At 41.8% G+C, this 20037-nt stretch overlaps 1 protein-coding gene across 1 annotated transcript in view; it reads right to left on the bottom strand.

Moving 5' to 3' along the window:
* The window catches only part of LOC121933510 (RNA binding protein fox-1 homolog 1-like), a 576905-nt gene that overhangs the window by 348255 nt on the left and 208613 nt on the right, over positions 1 to 20037 (bottom strand). The gene's annotated exons all lie outside the window — the stretch shown is intronic.

Below are 20037 nucleotides of genomic sequence, written 5' to 3'. Positions count from 1 at the left end.
TGCGCTGGGTATTCAGTGTGGTGGACATACTCAAGGTGGAAGAGAAAAACTGAAAACAACTCTTCCCCACAGTAATTATGCAAATTCTCCCAGTGAAACCAAAACATTTAATCTTAATGGTTAAAATAATATATCAATAAATCTAATATGCAACCCAATATGGCCCCTTTTCAGGTTCTAGTAGATTTCTTTGTGAATGGGTAGGATTATATTAAATCCTTTGCCCAGTGTGTTGCTGACTCGGTGGCTTGCCTTAATCAAAGTGAACCTTAAAATTCTCACAAATGGATGGGAAGGGAGATAGATAATCAAGGAGAGCTGACAAAAGACTGCAGGCTGGGATTTGGGTGGGATACTGCAAGAAGATCCCCTCCTCCTCCTCCTCCCCGCTCTCCCATTCTCTCTCTCTCTCTCTTTTCTCTGCGGTGGGTTATTAGGATGTGAGTCGGGTGCTGCTGCTGAGAGCCCGTTGCTATAAATAGCTCGGCTGCTCCACATGATCCCTTTTGCACCAGGCTGCAGAGAGCTATAAATAGCTCTTGGCCACGTGTGGCAGTCTCCCCTCCCCCAAGCCCCAGCATGGCCAGAGACAGATGCTACTCCTTTCTCTCAACACGAGGGCTACACATGTGCACCCCTCTGCTGGAGACCAGAGTCCCTCATGAACGGGGATGCACTGTTTCATTCATGCTCTTGCATAATGCCATCAAGGGACACCGAATGCCAGGGACGCAACATTTTTCTTGGGAAGCAATTTATTTGAGTATAGCAGCTAGTGAAGGGATGTGCCCATTTATCCCCAGTTCTTAGTGCCACCAGTGCTACCAACGGCAATACCTTTCCATGGTGGTGGGATTGCATGATCTTGATGCTGGCAGCAGTGCTGCTGGTAGGGTGCCCCGTGTCAGACAGGTTTTTGCTGGGGAACCAGGCTAAATGTGCCAAACAGCTACTAGGCAGCAGCAGTGGTGGAAGGTGACACTGGTGGAGGATCTCTTATATGGCCAGTAACAAGAAGGTACAGCAGTCCATGAAACATTGAGTAGAGTGACTTTTAATCCAACCATACTTTACCATTCAAAGATATAGCCATACTAGCCTGTAGAATCAGTATGCAGAAAGATCTTGTAGCACCTTTGAGACTAACTGAAAGAAAGAAATGGGCAGCATGAGCTTTCATAGACTTCAGTCTACTTCCTCATATGCATTTGGTGGAGTGGAAGCCAGGTACATACATATATATATGCCATTGGTATTGTTGTGGGAACCTTAAAAGCCTGGACTTTCTCTCACTAAGTCTACCAGCTTAACAGAGCAAAGATGACAAGAGGACCCAGGAGATGCTGAGAATCCAAAGTTTATTTGCCGGCAAGTCCTCAGTGGAAACCAAGTTCCAAAAACTGAGGCCAAGAACAAAAGAAAATGGCTGTCTTTATAGTGGTTCAAACATGGAGGTCCCTATCATACATTCTATTGGCTGGTTCAAAGTTCAAACGTACAAAACTTTCTTGCAATCAGAGCAAAGATATATGAATACATTAAAATACACAAGGCACATTTGGAATATTCCAGCACTCTTATCACCTATGTGTTACTTCCTCATTCAGGGATGCTGCCTCCTAATTGTTTTGGCTTTCAAAGCAGGCCAGGTGCCTTGGTGAGCCTCAAAGGTCTTGTCTCTAAACATTCCTACTGCAAATCCTTTCCAGCATTTTCTTTCTCACAAGACCTCAACTCAAATATCTTATTTCTATGTATCCACAGTGCAACCATTTTCTATAAATCTATTGTGGGGATATTAATCATTAAAATCCATCCATCTCAGTATGTGAGGATGTTTGCCCTGTACATCTATTCCTGCACTCGCAGCAAACTGTGATCTGAACAATCTGCTCTTCCAACCCAAGACTGTAAACTAGGATCAAACCATGTTTTCTGGTATTCAGGAATTGCTCAAATTCTTGGTTGTTAGGTTATTGAATGAAAATAGCAGGATGCAATTTGATCCCGAAGATGATCATCTGCATGCAGCCACTAGGGGAAAGCCCCTACCATGAATAAAATGATCATAACAACTGCTACGTAGGTACATCTATGGAATAAAGGCAGATTTGTTCTGAATGGGTGACTCCAGTTATAATGCAGAGATGGATGTGAGAAGATGGGGGGAGGGTGGGGGGAGAATCCAAAGACAGGAACAAACCAGTCCAGTCTGACTGTGCCAGCTGTGCCAACAGATATCTTGCTGCAACAAAACAAGAATGAGAAACACCCATCATTCAGCCTCACCCTGCTTTGATATATAGAACCTTCTGCTGGCAGAAATCTGTGATAAGCTATTGAAAGGTGGACCCTTTTCTGTCCACTCCTACACACACACTAAAATGTATTCAGGTAACCACTGCTTCCTATCAGACTAACCACAAGGTCGTGTGTAATTGAGATTAAGTATATCCATCCCCCCCCCCCCCCGGAGAACCCCAAAATCTGTGAAGAAAAGCTGATTTCTGCAGGCTTTTAATTCATTCCTATGAAGGAAATCAACATGATTTCTCTTATTCATCCATTCATTCAGCAACTCTTATTAGTTATTCCACAGTGTTCATTCTGCCAGATTTATTCTGAAGAACTGTATTTTTTTCTGTGTGATTGTTTTGCATTTATTTCGGAGCCCTAAAAATCAATGTTAGATTTTGTTAACAAGTTGCATTCCTTGCATTTCTCAAGCTTGGGAGCGTATCTCTTGGCACAAGAAGTCAAAAGCACATTTGGGTTTGAGTTTTGTCATTAGAATAAATTTGGTGCTCTGATCAATGGGATGGTTTATCACTTACCTTGTTGTCAAGAACACAGGCTTGCCTAAGGCCATCTTGTGCAATCATGGCTAAAGTAAAATCAAGTTTGTTCACACTATGTCAGAGCCATATCTTAAGCCCAATGTAGTTGTTTTTAGCACATGGGAGAAAGCAGGAGACGGGGAAGCATTGTCTCTCCAAATACTACTGGATAGGACAACTTCAACAGTTCCTTACCATTAGCCATGGTTCTTGGAAATAAAGTCCCAAACATTTGGAGAGCCAAAGCTTCCTCACTATTGACATAAAGCAAACCACCCAGTTGCCTTTGATGTTTCTGGTAAATGGGCTGGCCTGTCAAAAGGGATTAGTCGCAAGACATGGCAATATGGAATGTCTATGTTCAGAGAGGATGTCAGCAAATACAGGTGACTAACAATTTGCATTGCACCAATTCACAATATTTCAAATGTATGTCTCTACAAAAATGAATGAATGTCTTGTCCACAGCATGCCTCTACAGTTGAGTGATTCAGAAGAACAAAGAGGGTGGGTTTTGAGTTCTTTTAGGGGTTATGGCCTGGAGCTTTGAGTGATAAGAAAAGGTAAGGGGATTGGGTTTCTTTTTTCTGCCTAGGCAGAGGGGCAGGAACAAAGCTATTGCAGGCTTGGTGTTTCTGGTAGGAAGGAGTCTCCTCTGCCAGCTTACAAGGGGCATGTGAGGCGGGATGAAGAAGCTGGCACCTTGGACAATTTTATATGGTTGGAAGGAAGGAATTTCTTTGTTTTTCCCCTATTTCCTTAAATGAAGAGTGAGCAATTAGTCTTATTATCTGCAAAAGAAGGATTCCTCTAACTTGGAAAAGGAAAGCTCTGGTGTTTCATGTTTTAAAACTTTAAAATTGGTGGCAGGTTGAGTAAAACTGTGAACTTTGCAGCTAGTTCAGCTCTCTCAGAATGCATCCTCCAGATCTCCAACTATTCAACATGCAACTAATTCCCCCCATTTACCCCAGTCTCAGTTTACACTGTTGGTCCAAGAACGCAGCCCTGACATAAGTTAAGACTTGCAAGTATACAGTAAGGGATGATAACAGTGGAGTAGCACCACTGGTTTCATTCCCTGCAACATAAGTTCTGAAAAGGATCTGGCTGAGAACAGTGGGATGTAGGCTGCTGGACTCAATAGGTCTTTCAACTGTTCTTAGACTCTTCTTGCTAAGTGGTTTTAAAGAAATAGTGCTGTTTGCAGAGAAATGTGTTGACATGCACACTGTGGGCTGTTACAGACTGCCAAAATAAAGCTGCTTCGGGTCTCTTTGGAGGTATGCTGTTTAAATGATGCATGCATCCGAAGAATCCGGAAGCTGCACCAAAGCTGCACTTAAGTCCTTAGGAATGGAGTGTGGCTTTGGCGTGACCTCTGGACTCTTAGGACCCATGCATCATTTAAATAGCATACCTCCAAAGAGATCTGAAACAGTTTTATTTGGGCAGTCTGTAACAGGCCATACTCTCTTTCAAGCAGCATTCTTTGTTATTTCCTAGTCTCTAGTCTTCTGTTCCTGCTCTGTTGTCACAGGTTCGAAGCCCCATGGAACTGTCCCCAAGGAGAATGAGAAGACTGTATTTTAGGGGAGGTCTATATATGTATGGTCAAAAAATGCTTTGAAGGCAGAAGATCTCAGGTTCAATCCCCTATCATCACCAGTTAAATAGAAACAGGAAGAAGCTTTGCATGAAACCTTGGAGCCAAGGTGAGGTAGAATAGACAGTACATGAACAAAACAGGCTGACCCTAACTGGGAGCCTGCCAAAAATGACTTTGGGGACAACAAGCCCTTGAATCCTTCAGCCACCATGGCTGAGGATTCTGGAAGCTATATTCCTGAAATAATATTAGGGATATAAGGAAACTTTTTGGGTTCCAGAAAGACCACTGTGATCTTCGGACAGGAATCTATTGACCATTTATCATGTTTTAATCTCTCTCTCTTCTTCTAACAAGCTCAGAGCAATTACTGTTTTATCCACCCCCATCCTTTTATCTCCACTGAAAATGAGGTTCACTATCACTCACAATAATATGCTGGGGTAGATTTGAGTGGGACAGAATAACCAGCTCAAAGTGAACAAGCAAGCTTTACTTATAGTGAAGATCGAAATGTCCTAGGCTGGACCATTCTGACCATCATGCCAGGTCTCATGATGACATGAGATTCTGTTTGTCATAAATAGGACTTGAATCATGGTAACATTGGACCAAACACATCACAAGGATATAATTTTGGATTATACATGTCAAATTGTAAACCAACCCTTTGATCTGGACTCCAAGAAGGCAAAGGATTTGCAAATCCACTGCTGTTTTCAAAGGCACCGTCTTTCTCATTCAAAATACCATTTGCCTGTGTCTCTCCTTATGTCATCATGCCTGCTTCCTCTCCCCGCCTTCCCCTCTAGAGTCACGTTCTCAAAACAGCAAGCAAGCCAAGAGAAGCAATAAAACCATAGGGAAAGAAAGTGGGATTCCAAAAGGCTTTGTATATTCATGTGCTTGAACAATATTTATTCCATTTTAGTCCAAATTCGTCCTTTGATATGGAGTTTATTTCTGGCTAATCCTCAACATGAATGGATTGATGCTGGTACAACAAGCCCCTCTGTGATTGCCATCACATCATCACACTTCTAGGCAAATGGACTAAAAGGTGCCACATGAACCTCAGGGTGAACTGGATGAACAATTCTGTCTACTGTGACCAACCACATACCTCCCTAAAGTTTTCAAGCAGGGTGCAAAACTGCTGCATCCCATGAACTCATATACAGTGGCATTATTATCAGTAATAATATTATCATATCATGCTTTTCCCCACTCAAGGTGGCTTAGGCCTCGTACAGACAGGCCAAAATAAAGCTGCTTTGAGTCACTTTGGAGGTATGCTGTTTAAATGATGTGTGCATCCTAAGAGTCCGGAAGCAGTGCCAAAGCCACACTCCAGTCCTAAGGACTGGAGCACAGCTTTGGCGCAGCTTCCGGACTCTTAGGAGACATGCATCATTTAAACAGCATACCTCCAAAGTGACTCAAAGCAGCTTTATTTTGGCCTGTCTGTATTGGGTCTTAGAAAGGTTAGAAAAGAGACAGTTGTAAAATTTAGCAAAACATTAAAAATACAGTTAAACTATAGATATAATTAAAAGCAGTTAAAAGCCTGATCATTAAAAAGGAAACAACAGATAAACAGTACAATGCATGTGAAGTTGAAGGCTTTCATGGCCGGCATCCAAAGTTTTGGGGGGGTTTTCCAGGCTGTGTTGCCATGTTTTAGAAGAGTTTGTTCCTGATGTTTTGCCAACATCTGTGGCTGGTATTCTCTGAAGATGCCAGCCATAGATGCTGGTGAAATGTCAGGAATAAAGTCTTCTAGAACATGGCCACAAAGCCTGGAAAACCCACAAAAACCTATAGTACAGCGCATTTTGAAAGGCATTTTTCCATTTGAGCAATCAGCCCTCAAAGGCCAGCCAAAACAAAAAGGTCTTCATCTGCCTATGGAAGGATAATAAGGAGGATATGGAACTAACCTATCTAGGAAGGGACTTTCAGAGCCTGGGAGCAGCCACCAAGAAGACCCTCTCTCAAGTTCCCACTAAATGTACCTGCGAAGGTGGTAGAACAAAGAAAAGGACCACTCAAGTTCTGAAAACAGAATCAGGCTGGGGGAATATGGTCCCTCAGGCTTTCTAGGCCCAAGCCGTATGGGGCATTATGGGACATAACCAGCACATTGGATACATTTTGTATTTAGCAGCATATTCCTTAGAAGGAGAATGTATTTTCGAAAAGAAGGTGTCAAAGGAAGGATGCTTCCCCACCCGTGCCACTGCTTTTGTTTTTTTCAGCATATGCAAGTTTAATAGATCAATTTCACCACATTTAAGTCTCCCTGGATTACTCGGCCAAGGTTTTCACAACTGGAGAACAGCTTGTGAAAGTGTCCATTTGCATTCTGAATATTCTCAGTCAGTGCTTGGAGACTGATTTCTGTGGTTTTGGTTTGTCCTTTGCAGCTGAGCCAGCAGGTGAGGGAGAGAGATTTTTAACATGGTCATCTCTCAGGAGAAAGAGAGGGGAAATGGAACAACTTTGCCACCTGGCGGAAGACATAGCAAAATACAACTGCATATACATAAACATTTCCTTTCTTTTTCAATGTGATTTTTAGCACCTTGGCCTGATGAAGAACCCAATGTGCTTCAAAAGCTTCTGTAATCATTTTTTTCACATTGTATATGGTCTAATAAAGCTATCCACAATGTGGATCTGGGATGTTATGATCAACATGGTTATCCCTTTGTTGTGTACCTTCAAGTCATTTCCAGCTTATGGTAACCCTAAGACTTGGGTTTTCTTGGCATTCCCAGAATTCCCCAGCATTGAACCAGAGCAGTTAAAACAGTTTCAGACTGGATTATTTCTGCAGATGTAAAAACTGGCAGATTTCCTGATCATATTGTTATTTGCAATACAAGGGATAATGTTTAGTGCTGAAACAGACCATGGGTACACAAAATAGAGCCCTCCGGGCAGCCGATGGCTTTCATGTCAAATGGTACAGTGAAGCTGCATTAGGTTCTTGTCTGTAAAGAATCCAAAGTTCTCAACTTTATTCCCCAAAAGGGCTCAGCACCATGGATAGTGCTTTAAAGACAGAGGCTGCATCCATACTGCAGAAATAATCCAGTGTGATACCACTTTAACTGCCATGGCTCGGTGCTATGGAATTTTGGGAACTGTAGTTTGTTGTGATACTAGAATTCTGACTAGGGACAGCTAAATGTCTCACAAAACTACAATTCCCAGAAATCTGTAGCATTGATCCTTGGCAGTTAAAGTGGTGTAAAACTGGATTATTTCTGCAGTGCTGATGCAGCCTAAGCAGTTTATCACAACATCTTCATTCTTGCTGCGATACCATTAATGAAGGGAAGTGCATACATACAGGTTTGGGAGCACTCCCTATGGCACGTCCTGCCTCCCTGCCCAATGCCCTACCCAGTGTGCCTTGCATTTGTGTATAGGTGGGTTTTCTGTTTTTTAAAAAATGCAATTGCAGAGTTATGCAAACAGAGTTTAAAAAACAAAAAGGAGGTAGTGATGGAAGCAAGTAAAAAGAAAACATAAAAAAGGCTGTTCTGGAATAGCAAAGGGGAGGGAGAGGAGGAGACACTGACACCACATGACCATCGAGTCACAGAATTACCATGGGAGTAATTTACCACACCTGACAACTAGCACTATATCAGTGCTATTGATGGGGTTTTTTGTCATCTGAAAATCACGCTAGAGCAGCAACAAGAGGGAGACAACATTGTGTGATAAGTGTAACTGAAGGTGCTATTGCCCAACTTGTTTTGCAGTTTAAAAACCACATGTGATAAAGTCCTCGAACACAGAGTGATTTCACCACTCCATTGACATGAAAACTGCCATCCATCAATGCCTTCAGCTGTTTTTGGACTATCCAAAAATAGCTTTGCATAAGAGGACTTTATCAAGTCCAAAACCAGCTTTGCATTATTAGAGGACTTTATCACACGTGGTTTTTAAAGTTGGATAATAGTACCTTTAGTTATACCTCTCACAACATGTTGTCTCCCTCTTGTTGCTGCCCTATCCTTGAAGCATCATTATCACAACAAATAATTTGACTGAGTTGGTTTATTAATATATTTCTATGCAGGTTAGAACTGATGGGAAATGTTGTTTTTTCCCCCTCAAAGAGTCCTCCACTGCATTAGTCTTTCCTTATTCTAAATGTGTACATATAAATGGAATTGCATACATAATAAGTAAATAAATGTTATGTAGCAGAAGTAGGGAACAGTAGCCCTCTATATGACAGTACACTGCAACTCTCAGGATCTCTCACTATTAACTACTCTGGTTCAAGTTGATGAGACTTACAGTGCAACAGATTTTGGATGGCCACTGTTATCCATGTCCCAGTTACAGGTTAAAGGAGGTCCAAGTCTCATCTTGAACATTTATAATTAATAAGACCAAAAATTCTTCTCAAATGCACCTCCAGATCCTCCAGAAAATTTCTCTAGAAAAAGAAACAGATTAATTCAATTATATTCACAAATTGCAATCCATTAGCAAAGGTATGAACAAAGACAATGGTTTCATTTAATAAAAAACTACATGTATTAATGCAAGAGTCCTCACTGCTGCACCTGTAACAAAAGGAATCTTCTCAGAGATTTTGAACCCAAGGAATCTGACTTTTGGTAAATGGATTTATTGCATTCACAGAACAACACTGACAACTGTAAAAGACCCATCTCATCACACCCAGTCCTTTGAAAATTTAGGTCATGATTTGCATCTTTTTGGATCCTATTACATTCCATCCCACTCCCACGACTGTGTAAACATGCTTTATATCCTGAGGCCTGGATATTACTCTGTACTGCATCTGAAGAAGTGGGTAGGAAAACTCATTCTAAAATAAAACTGGTTAGCCTTAAAGGTGTTGCTACATTCCTTCTCCCCTTGCTGCTTCCTTCTTTTTATACTGCAAGGTGAAGAGACTAACACAGCTACTTCTTTGAAGGCTGCTAGATCCTTGTCATTTTCAGCCACCAAGTAAATTCACTCCTTTTTCCACTAGATGTCAGAATTGATCCATGGTTTCAGCCCCAATCTTTATGACTTTGAATACCTTTTACCGGAAAAGGAGTTGCATTATTATCATCACCATAACTATGGTTTCTCAGTTAGATCACTGAGGGGCTGAACAGACCGCACTAAGGAGAGGCCTGCAGCCAGCCGCCTCTTTCTTTGCCGGATCGGGTCCACAGCAACTACATGCTGCAGCCCCAATCTGGACGGGCCAAAATGAGCCGCAAAAAGGGCCATAGCTGCCAGAACTGCAGCTTTCCAGCGCTTCTTTGGTGCTGTGTCATCTGGACACAGCGCTAGAGGAGCACCGTGATGCTGTGCGCCGTGCGGTGGGGCGCACACTGTCATGCCGGCATGGGGGCAGTCAGGGCATGCATCGTGGGGTCACCATGCCCCCACTCCGTCCCGAGTGCATTAAGTGTGTTTTTACACAGACAGCTGAACAAAGGCAGCATTTTCACAAAAACATTCAGAGAATGGTGAAGATGTATGTCATTTATTCTATTCCTCCCTTGCCTAAAATGCTCCAGGCCAGAAACAAACTAGCAGACAGCAAGAGGAAAGAAGCCTCGTAATAATAATAGCAATATACTGCTAGTTCCCTCTGTGTAAGGCAGGTAATAGTAGTAATAATAGTACTCATCATTCTCCTCCCACAGAGGCCAACCACTTGCCTTAATGGAAAGCTCACAATCAGAACATGAGGGGCACAGCTCTCTTGCACTGCTGTTCTCCAGCAATTATTGACAACTAAAGACATACTGCCCCTAATATTATAGATAATAATTAGCCACTATGATTAGTAATTAATTTGTCCAGTTCCATTACAAAGTCTTCTGGAGTTGGCAGCTCTCACTGCATCTTTCATCAGCAAACACCACAGTGTAGTGTGTATGTGAAAGTACAGTACTTCCTTCTTTCTGTCCTATATCTCCCACCATTCAGCTTCACTGGATAATGGCTTCTAGGATGAAGGAAGAAATAAAATATCATATTATTCATTCTTCACACTGTACATATTTTTATACATTGCTATTATGCACCCCCCCCCCATTACTTGCTTTTCCACTCTGAACTTCAAAGCCTCAGACATTGCAACTACAGTACTGTATTTCTCGGAGTTGCTGTAGCCCCTTGGACGTTTTAGTTGCCCTTTTCTGCATCTTTTACAGCTCTGCAAGATACTTCATTGGATTCCCCCAATTTCACTTGTTATGGCCATAATCCTGGCTTTCTCCTCCCCCTTTCCCAGAACTGCCTTGTTAAAACAAAAACACAAATATAATACCATAAATATATCCCTGCACTTAACACATCTGCTTTAGTCTTTGGATTCATAAAAAGGTTGTCCTGTGTGTGTTCGGAGAACAAACCTGGACACATGAGTCAAAGTGGAAAAGATGTTCTGCATTTCTGGAAAGAGAATATCTTAGAAAATATTAGATATCATTGTAAGTTCCAAAACACAATCATAGTTAACAATACTCTGGCCTGACGGACTGTAGTGGAGACTATCATAGAAAGAGGATTACATTTCCTGGGGCTGTGTCTTGGCAATGAAAAGAATCTCCTTAATTTTGCTTCCCTCCAAGGACTCTAAATCAGAAGCAGAATGCAGAAAAGAAATTAGCAAGGGACTGTAAGTGCTGGTGGGAAAGCTGATTGGAAGGAAGGGGTGTGAAGCCACACACTGATGGATTTCCAGTGCTCCAAATACTCAGACACCAAATATAACCAGACATCCTGATTGCTGAAAAAACACCACTGAACATTTTGGAACCAAAAAGCTGAAATCCTGAAACTAGAACAAATTACTCACTATAGCCACATTTTCCTAGATGACCCATATGTTTCCTTTCTAAAGCATGCTAACTGCTGAGTAAGGGATTGCATTTAATAGTTTTATTGAATATATGTCTTCTTCTAAACAGAGCCAAGGGTGGAAGCCAAGGCACTCCAAGGAGAGAGTCCAAAGAGGAAGCAGGTTATCCAGTACCTGAACCCAGAATTTACCTAGCTCCAGTAAATCACGAGAAGCTCTGGTAGAAGAAGATAAAGTGTTAGGAAGAATACAAGTTTGATGTATCACAGGTATACAGAAGGTATTCCAGCAACCTTCCCTGTAGTTCATGTACCTGCATTCACAAATCCACACTCGGGACTGACTGCACATCACTACACAGACTCAGAGAGAGGTCCTTTTCATGTGGACGGCCTTACTGAGATGTCCTTAACTCCCAAGGAGTCTTTCTCAGGAAATAGATGCCCTTTCACATAGCATAGCTAGTATCTTTCATTACCAGCACTCTCAGGGCCTAGAAGGTAAGTAACCCTGTTCCCTTGGCAGACAGGGCAATGATGACATCAAACCAAATAACCCTTCCAACCAACATGGTTATAGAAGGTTAGGGATGCCATAACCCGGTGGCCCCCGTGACAATCACGCTTTTGGGGGGCCCCTCACAGTCACGGCCCGGTTTGGGGCCCCCCCACGCCTTGTTCCCGGTTCGGGGTCCGCTCCTCCGCGCGCGGCTGTGCGCCACTCTCCCCACCTGGCGCACTGGCGTAGCCTAGAGAGCAGCTCTTTAAAACATCTGCCACTCAGAGCTATTATATACCAAGTGAGCCCACTTGGTATACAGTATATACCCTCAGAAAGCCTTACTTTCCAGGTTACAGTGAGCAAAGAAAAAAAGGCCATAAATCGTTCATGTTTCACTGGGAGTTTAATTGCCTCATCTTTTAAATGTAAACCGCGTCAGTATTCTTGTAATTCTTTATCACAGGATCGTTTTTGAGGCCCTAAACCCCTTTAATTGTAATATGCAAATTTATCCCGAAGCTGACCAATGGGAAAGAAGCAATCAGCCCTCCTCCGCTTGGGTTGGTTTTCAATGGCTTAGTGAAGGAAGAGCTTTTGCCTTGCTTGTAAATAGGAAGGGCTTTGGGGTAGCAAAGGCTGCAGAAATAGTTTGACTCCCCCCCTTTAACATCCATGGCTCAGTGCTATAGGATTCTGGGAAGTGTAGTTTCTTGTGGCACCAGAGCTCTTTTGACAAAAGGAGCCTGAATAATCCACAGAGGAGGCGTTGCCTGGGGGCTGCGGTGGAAGAGAGGAGGCTGCTCTGGATGGTCCTGGCACTTCCCTTAGCTCCCTCCCTCCCTCCCTCCGCCTCCGCCTCCTCTTCCTCTCGGAGCAGCCCCACAGCCAAGGTGAGCTGCTCATTCACACTCCCAGGCTTTTCTCCCCCCCCCCCTCCTGCACCTTGAGACCCCTTTAACTGCCAAAGCTCAATGCTCTGGAATTCTGGTGTCTGAGGCATTTGGCCTTCTCTGTCAGAGAGCTCTGGTGCCACAATAGACTACAATTCCCAGGATTCCCCAGCACTGAGCAGTCTCAAACTGGATTCTTTCCTCAGTGTGGATGCAGCTTTGGTGAGGAACTCTGGGCATTTGAGTCCAGCATTGTTTTATTTCTGCAGTGCATTTTGGATTAGAGACAAGGTGACCAGGCATCCTCCTCCTTTTCCAGGACATGTCCTCCATTTGGATCATGGCTAAGAAGCATAGATTTATAATTACATGGGTGTTTTTAGCTTTTATTTTTGGCCATGTCCTACATTTTTTTGCTTGGATGCCCTACATTTTGGGGTGAGGGCATTGGTCACCTTGGTCAGATAGCTTTCCAGGGGTTTAACTGCCATTCTGCTGTGGTGCTGGAACAGACCACCATTCCCAGAATTCCATAGCATTCAGCTGAGGCAGTTAAAGTGGTCTCAAACCAGATGATTTCTCCAGTGTAGATGCAGCCCAAGCCTTTTGCCTCTCTTATGCCTGAGATTTCAAAGCCCAGCCTTGGCACCACAACAAACTACAAATCCCAGGATTCCATAGGATGGAGTGATGAGAGTGAAAGCAGTGTGCAGTGTGGCATTCCCTGGGAAGCCCAGAGGATGCGACCCCTCCCAGGATAGCAATGTTTACCAAGATTGAAATGTGATAACCCTACTGGCAGACCATAGGCTTATGACTTGCCTTCTGGTAGACAATGCTTTATCCGTGATTGGATAAGCCTATGTTGATTCGGCTGAGACAGTGTACACACCTTGCTCCCCTTTGCTAATTAGAACTCTCCTGAGTACACATTGGTCCCTGATTCCTTTAATTGCCTTCTGATGTACAGTGAGATAATGTGAAACCTAATGTTACCTTGATGTCAATAAAAGGGGCTGGCCAAGACCTGGCCAGCTAAGCTTTGCACCCCCATTCCTGTCTCTGCGTCTCTCTCTGCCGCGACAGTGCAGCAGCCTAAGTTTGCTTAATGCAGTTCTTAACATGGTGCACCTCTTGCCTACAGAGTCTCCCAGGCCCCAGCGGGGCCCTAGAGTCTCCAAGGCCTCACTGGGGCTTGGGAGAGGCTGTCTCCCAAGCCCAGTGAGGCCTTGGAGAAGGTTTAAAAATGTAGGACCTTTTTTTTGGTTAATTTCCTGGCCAGGAAATTTTTAAAAAATGTCCTACATTTTAAGCCTTGTCCTACATTTTTCCCAGTTTTGAGGTCCCCCGGGATGGCAACCCTATAGAAAGTGCACTTGGTTTTTTGCAAAGGAGGATATTGGGTAGCTTTAGTAACTCTGTCCTCCATCCTACAAGCCCCAATGAGAATCAACTTCTACTGGATTATGATCCCATTAAAAATTTCTGATCTGAAACATAATTGTCTATCTCAGAAGGAAGGGGGGAATCCACAATCCTCCTTCCTGAGTGCCTGGAGTCCTTTGTGGAAGTCTGCAGGTCCTTTAGTTTTACCTGCTCCTCTGTACAAGGATCTGGATTAACATCTAAAGAAGATTCAGAAATAACGGAATTTTGATTCATAAAAAAGTTGGAGGACATTTATAAAATAAAAATAGAATTGAAACCAGAGACAAATATTGAATGACGAATTAGAGAAAAGGCACGGAAGGACTTTACACCACATGATTACTGCTGCAAAGACTATTTTTGCTCAGAGAAGGAGAGAAGCAATTATACCAACACAAGATGAATGGTTGATGAAGGTAGTTGAACTTGCAGAGATAGATAAACTGACAATCTTGATTAAGGAAAATTATGTATAGTTTAGTTTAGTTAAGTTTGTTAATTTGTGCTATTTGTTTTTGTTATATGGCAGTGTATGTGTGTACGCATGTGCGTGTGATACTTGTGTTTGTGTGTTTGTTTGTGTTAATAAATTTTTAAAAATCTGAAGACGTTTCCTGTGTTTTATCTGGCTGGCACTGAAAAAGTATCCATCTTTTTTTCTAGTTCAAAGAATGCATTGGGCTGGGGCCTAAACAAAAAGGGCAGGCAGTTGGTCCTTCTCTCCCCCCGCCATGCACCCAATGAATAAATACAATCTCTAGCAATGTTTTAATTAACAAATAATTAAAAATTGCAGAGAGCAGGCACTTTAGGAGGCTTCAGGTGCTGCAATACCCATTTTGTGTAATCTGTAGAAAACCATCTCTCTCAATATACCATCTCTGCTATATATTAACTATCATGACAGAGCAGGAACAGAATTGAGTCTATTTTGATACTCAGCAAGTACAGAATGGTTGGTAATACAAAGTCCATCTATTGCATCCTCTTTCACTACTATCATGGCCAACAATTAAGGCCCACCTGGAAATGAAACAGTTTTCCCACCTGTAGCTGTTTCCCAGGCAATTTTTTCAATGCCTGGAGGTAAATATCTATAGAGTCTAAAGCCATGATGCCTGGAGGCTAATATGCTGAAGAATTTCTCCAGCTGTTCAAATGTCTAGACTGTCTAGTAATAAAAAAAAACACACTCTTTTGGCTGTAATGAATGGAAATTAATGGGTTTGTCCCCTTAACTGTGATCAGCCTAGTGAAATGGTGATCCCTCCTTCTTTTTGATGTAGTCACTAAGTAGTCTTCATCGCATATGTACTATAATTTATTTAATGTATGATTACAGTGCAGAGGACTTGGATGAAAGCCATTCAAGAAAATGGGTGACCATTTATTTTAAAGGCTGTAGAATAAGGGCAGACAATTACACTGATTATGGGAAACAGAGAGGGCTGCGGATGGAAAAACACTTCTCCCCTGTCACAGTCCACTGTCAGCACAGCCACTATAATCTGTGTAATAGAAGATCACCTTCTTTGCTGTGAGAATGTAATAAAAGGATCAATTCTATTTTAAAACTGCAATCTATGCATGCAACTAGATGATGTGGCAGTTTTCAGCCTTCATTAGTATCCACAGTTCACAAAGAAAGAAAGAGGGGCACTCTATTTCATAGTAAATTCACATCAGGAGGAAGGGGAGAGGTGTGGAAAAGGCTAATAAGTAGAGTTGCTATAAACAAAACCTTGAGATTTCATTCAATGCTTTATCTGAAAGTTCAGACCAAGACCCCCATGTTCCCTTTTAGCTGAGGTCAGACTAGATATTCTGAAGGTCTGGTTTTCTACAAATGAAGAAATTTTTACATTGAAAGGCCCAGAGTCAATGATCATTAGTATATTGGAGTTCAGCCATATTGATGGTGGAGGAAAGGATAGTAAGAATGGGAACTGATCCAGGCCAGCCTGGTATATTAGGGATACTGCTGCAGCTGGTATGAAATTTGCTCTTTTGGCTGTTCACAGTATTCTAAGCACTCTTTTCCAGCACCACATCTCAAATAAGTTAATTTTCTTCTTAATCTGCTTTCCTCACTGTCCATCTCTCACATCTGTACATGGTGATAGGGAATACAATGGCTTGGTCAATTCTAACTTTGATGCTCAGTTGTATATTTTTACTCTTTAGGATCTTGTCCAGTTCTTTCATAACTGCCCTTCCCATTCCTAGTTTTCTCCCGATTTCTTGACTGCAGGTTGTATTCTGATCGATGTTTGATCCAACATATGGGAACTCTTTTACTACAGTATTTCTATTTCCTCATTGTCTACATTGAATGTATGTCATTCTTTAGTGGTCATTATTTTTGTTTTCTTTATGTTCAGTATTGAGCCTTTCCACTTTTTTCTTTAGCCTTCCTTAATAATTGTTCCAATTATGCTTTTTGCTAGTAATTTGGTGTCACCTGCTTATCTTAGACCATTGATATTTCTTCCTCCTGCCTTTACTCTATTGCTCCCACCGCTCATTGTATCATTTACTGTTACATTTGTGCAACACAGACTAATCAATGCTGATGAAATGAATATCCTATTGTTGATTGTCAAAAGTAGTTCTGAACTGACGCTTTTCATCTAATGAAGTCACGAGAACCTCTCTCTATTACATACATTGGTTTACAGCTTTCTGTATTTTGTCACAATGTGAGCTTATCAATTTCTGGTTTGTGCTAATACAGATGCTCTTCTTTGTTCCCAGTACAGACACCCAGGATGATCTGTTCTGGAGGGAAAGGAACAGCTTTGGCCAAAGATAACAATCTTTCCACACAGATTCAGGATCTGACCCATAGTCCACACATGCTTTGGGTGTTCACAGTAGGAACTAATATTGTAAGATGAATCCTGAAACCATATGAGTAATTCAATTATTTATCTAAGAGTTCAAACCAAGATTCCCAAGTTCCTTTTAATTGGGGTCAGACCAGATGCTCTCAAGGTGTGATTTTCTGTAATGAGGACATTTTCACGTTTAAAGGCCCAAAGTCAATGATCCTTAGCAAACTAGAGTTCATCCATATTGATGGTAGTGGTGAGGATAGTAAGAATGGGAACTGACCTTGGCCAGCCTGGCATGTTATAGATATCATTACTGCTCTGTGGGAAGTTGCTAGGATCTATGGCTGCCTCTGCTCATTGTATCATTTACTCTTACTTTTGGGCAACTTTGCCTGACTAAGGGAAAGTAAACTGAATGCTCAATTGTTGTTTGTTAAAACCTAACACCAAGTAGACACATGCACCGAATGAAGTCATGGGAATCTCAATAATGTACACGTGAATTTTTACTCATCTGTGACATCACCTTGCAAGCTTATACATTTTGGAATCCTATCAATACAGTTGTTCTTTCTTTGCTAGACAGATCAAGGAGACGGGAACTCCTTGATCAAGTATAACAATCTTTCCACATAGATTCAGGGTCAAAACCTGCAGTCCATGTACACTCAGGATGGTCGTGGTGGGAACTGATATCTCAGTTCTCCCCCCTGCTTATAATATATCTACTGATATTGCCAGACTGAAAACTGGAGAGGGCTCCTGTACCTTTAATGGCTTTGTAGAAGAGAAAATTTCAACAGGTGTTGCTTGTCAGGCAACCAGGTAGCAAGCAACACCTCCTGAAATCCCTAATTCTGCTAATTCACAGGATCTAGAACAGCACGGGGTCTTCGGACTTTGGGGGTTCATTGTGGGCAATCATAGAAAGTGGACATCACCACAAAATGGCTGACAATAAGTGGGCTGCTTAGTTACAAAATGGCTGCCGCATGAGAGGGATGTTACTCAAAAATACAAGTAATTACAGTCTGCACTTTATATCCACAGATTCTTTAGCAATTGAATCAACTATCCACAGCTTGAAAGTATTTTAAAATATATAAAAATTCCAAAAAGCAAGCCTTGATTTTGCCATTTTTAAAATAAGTGATTCCATTTTACACTACCTCATTGTCTATAATAGGGCTTCTGGGACCAAACCCCAGTGGATACCAAGGTATTTGACAAAAAGAAAATTGTCTCAAAGAAAAACCTAGCTCCCAATTTAAAAAAAAAGGAGTGGGAATGAACACAGACATTGAACTACCCTCAGACACAAATACACACACAAAACAAGGGCTGCATCTGCACTGCAATAAGGATGCAGTTTGACACTGCTTTAACCACCATGGCCCCATCCTACAGAACCCTGGCACTAGAGGTCTCTGTCAGGGAAGACTAAATCTCTCACAAAACTACAAAGCCCATAATTCCATAGCATTGAGCCATGGTAGTTAAAGAGGTGTCAAACTGCATTATTTCTGTAGTGCAGATGCAGCCAAAGACAACAACAGTACTCATGAGAATACAGAAAACCCTCATGCAGAATGCATCCAGTTCCTGCTTCTCCCAGACCACATTCCAGTTTAATAGGCAGCAGCAAGTTTTCTCCCAAGACCACCCTGTAAAACATACACACACACTTACTTAACTAACTAGCTAGCCGGAGCATTGCCCCACCATCTTCCTTTTCATCTCAAACAATGCCCCAGGCCCACTGGCATGTTGGGGGAAAGGAAGGCAAAGGAAAGTGCAGGCAGTGGGAAGAAGCTGGTGCTTTTCTTTTTGGTTTCTACTTTCCCTTTTATTTTCTTCCTAAGGAGGAAAAGCAATCTTTTAATTTACTTATATTTTAAAGCAAGGAGGATTGAAGAGAAGACTCAACGCAGGAAGGTGCCTGTGCTGCCATGGTATCGATGGGCATGTCAGAGTCTTATCTTGCACCTCTCAAAGAAAGCCCCTGTTCTCTCAGTATATCGGTCTCTAAATAAAATCATTTTATATTTATTGCCTCCTTTTAAAGTGATTTTATTGATATTTTAAACGATCCTACTTTCTATTTTTTTTTAAAAAAAACTGATTGTCAGAACTGTTTATATATCCATATATGCAGTTATGGATACAATAAGTGAATTCTCAGTAATGTTGCTTTATTTTTAAGTGCATCTCAGCCAGTAAGGGTATACACACTCCATTTTATCTGTAAACCCAGTGAAGATGGCAACTGCTAATAAAATGCACAATGATCCATGGAATCCTAAGCGCGGCGCATTGGACTGGTGTGTAAAAGAGTTAAAGTCTAAAGTAGGTCACATTTTACATTTTCCAGAGACAACACTGAAAGCAATATAATAAATAATAAATAGTAAAAGCATTATAATACGTATATTCAAGGACTAGTAAAAGCTTTATTGGTCGTAAACAGAGCAGTCTTTGCAAGTTGCAGCAAGAGATCAATGAAGCCATGAAAATTGTAGGACTCTGCCGATCTCCTGGCTGAAATGGAGATTTGCACTTTCTTGCCTTACAAGACTGGAGGATTTGCTCCTTTGTCTTTTCTACCTGAAGATGACTCAGGAAAACTAGACCTCTGTTCTGAACAATATTCGATCCAAGGTACAGGAATTCTTTAACTATTTTGATTTCCTTGTTATCATATACAGTATAATTTGCCCATATTATTTCTCCAGCTGACCCTCTACCTAATTCAGCAAAAACATAAATAAATTCTGGCCTCATTGCTATAGCCACAAATGAAAATGAAAACCATTTACTCTTAAAATCCAAAGCCATCTTAGTCTGGAAAATCAGTGTGCAAAGGGATTTTGCAGCACCTTTGAGACTAACTGAAAGACAGAAGTCAGTAGCATAAGCTTTCCTAGACTCTTGAATCCACCACATGCATCTGAGGAAAAAGGCTCAAGTCTATGAAAGACCCCCCGTGAATGTGGGGAAACCGCAAATAACAAAAGCACCATGTTTTTACCTGAGAGGACGCCTCTCTAGGTCCTCCAGTGCAACTCTGTGGTCA

The sequence above is a fragment of the Sceloporus undulatus genome, chromosome 6 (genome assembly GCF_019175285.1).
Source record: "Sceloporus undulatus isolate JIND9_A2432 ecotype Alabama chromosome 6, SceUnd_v1.1, whole genome shotgun sequence".
NCBI lineage: Eukaryota > Metazoa > Chordata > Lepidosauria > Squamata > Phrynosomatidae > Sceloporus > Sceloporus undulatus.
This window is presented reverse-complemented; position numbering and strand designations above follow the sequence as displayed.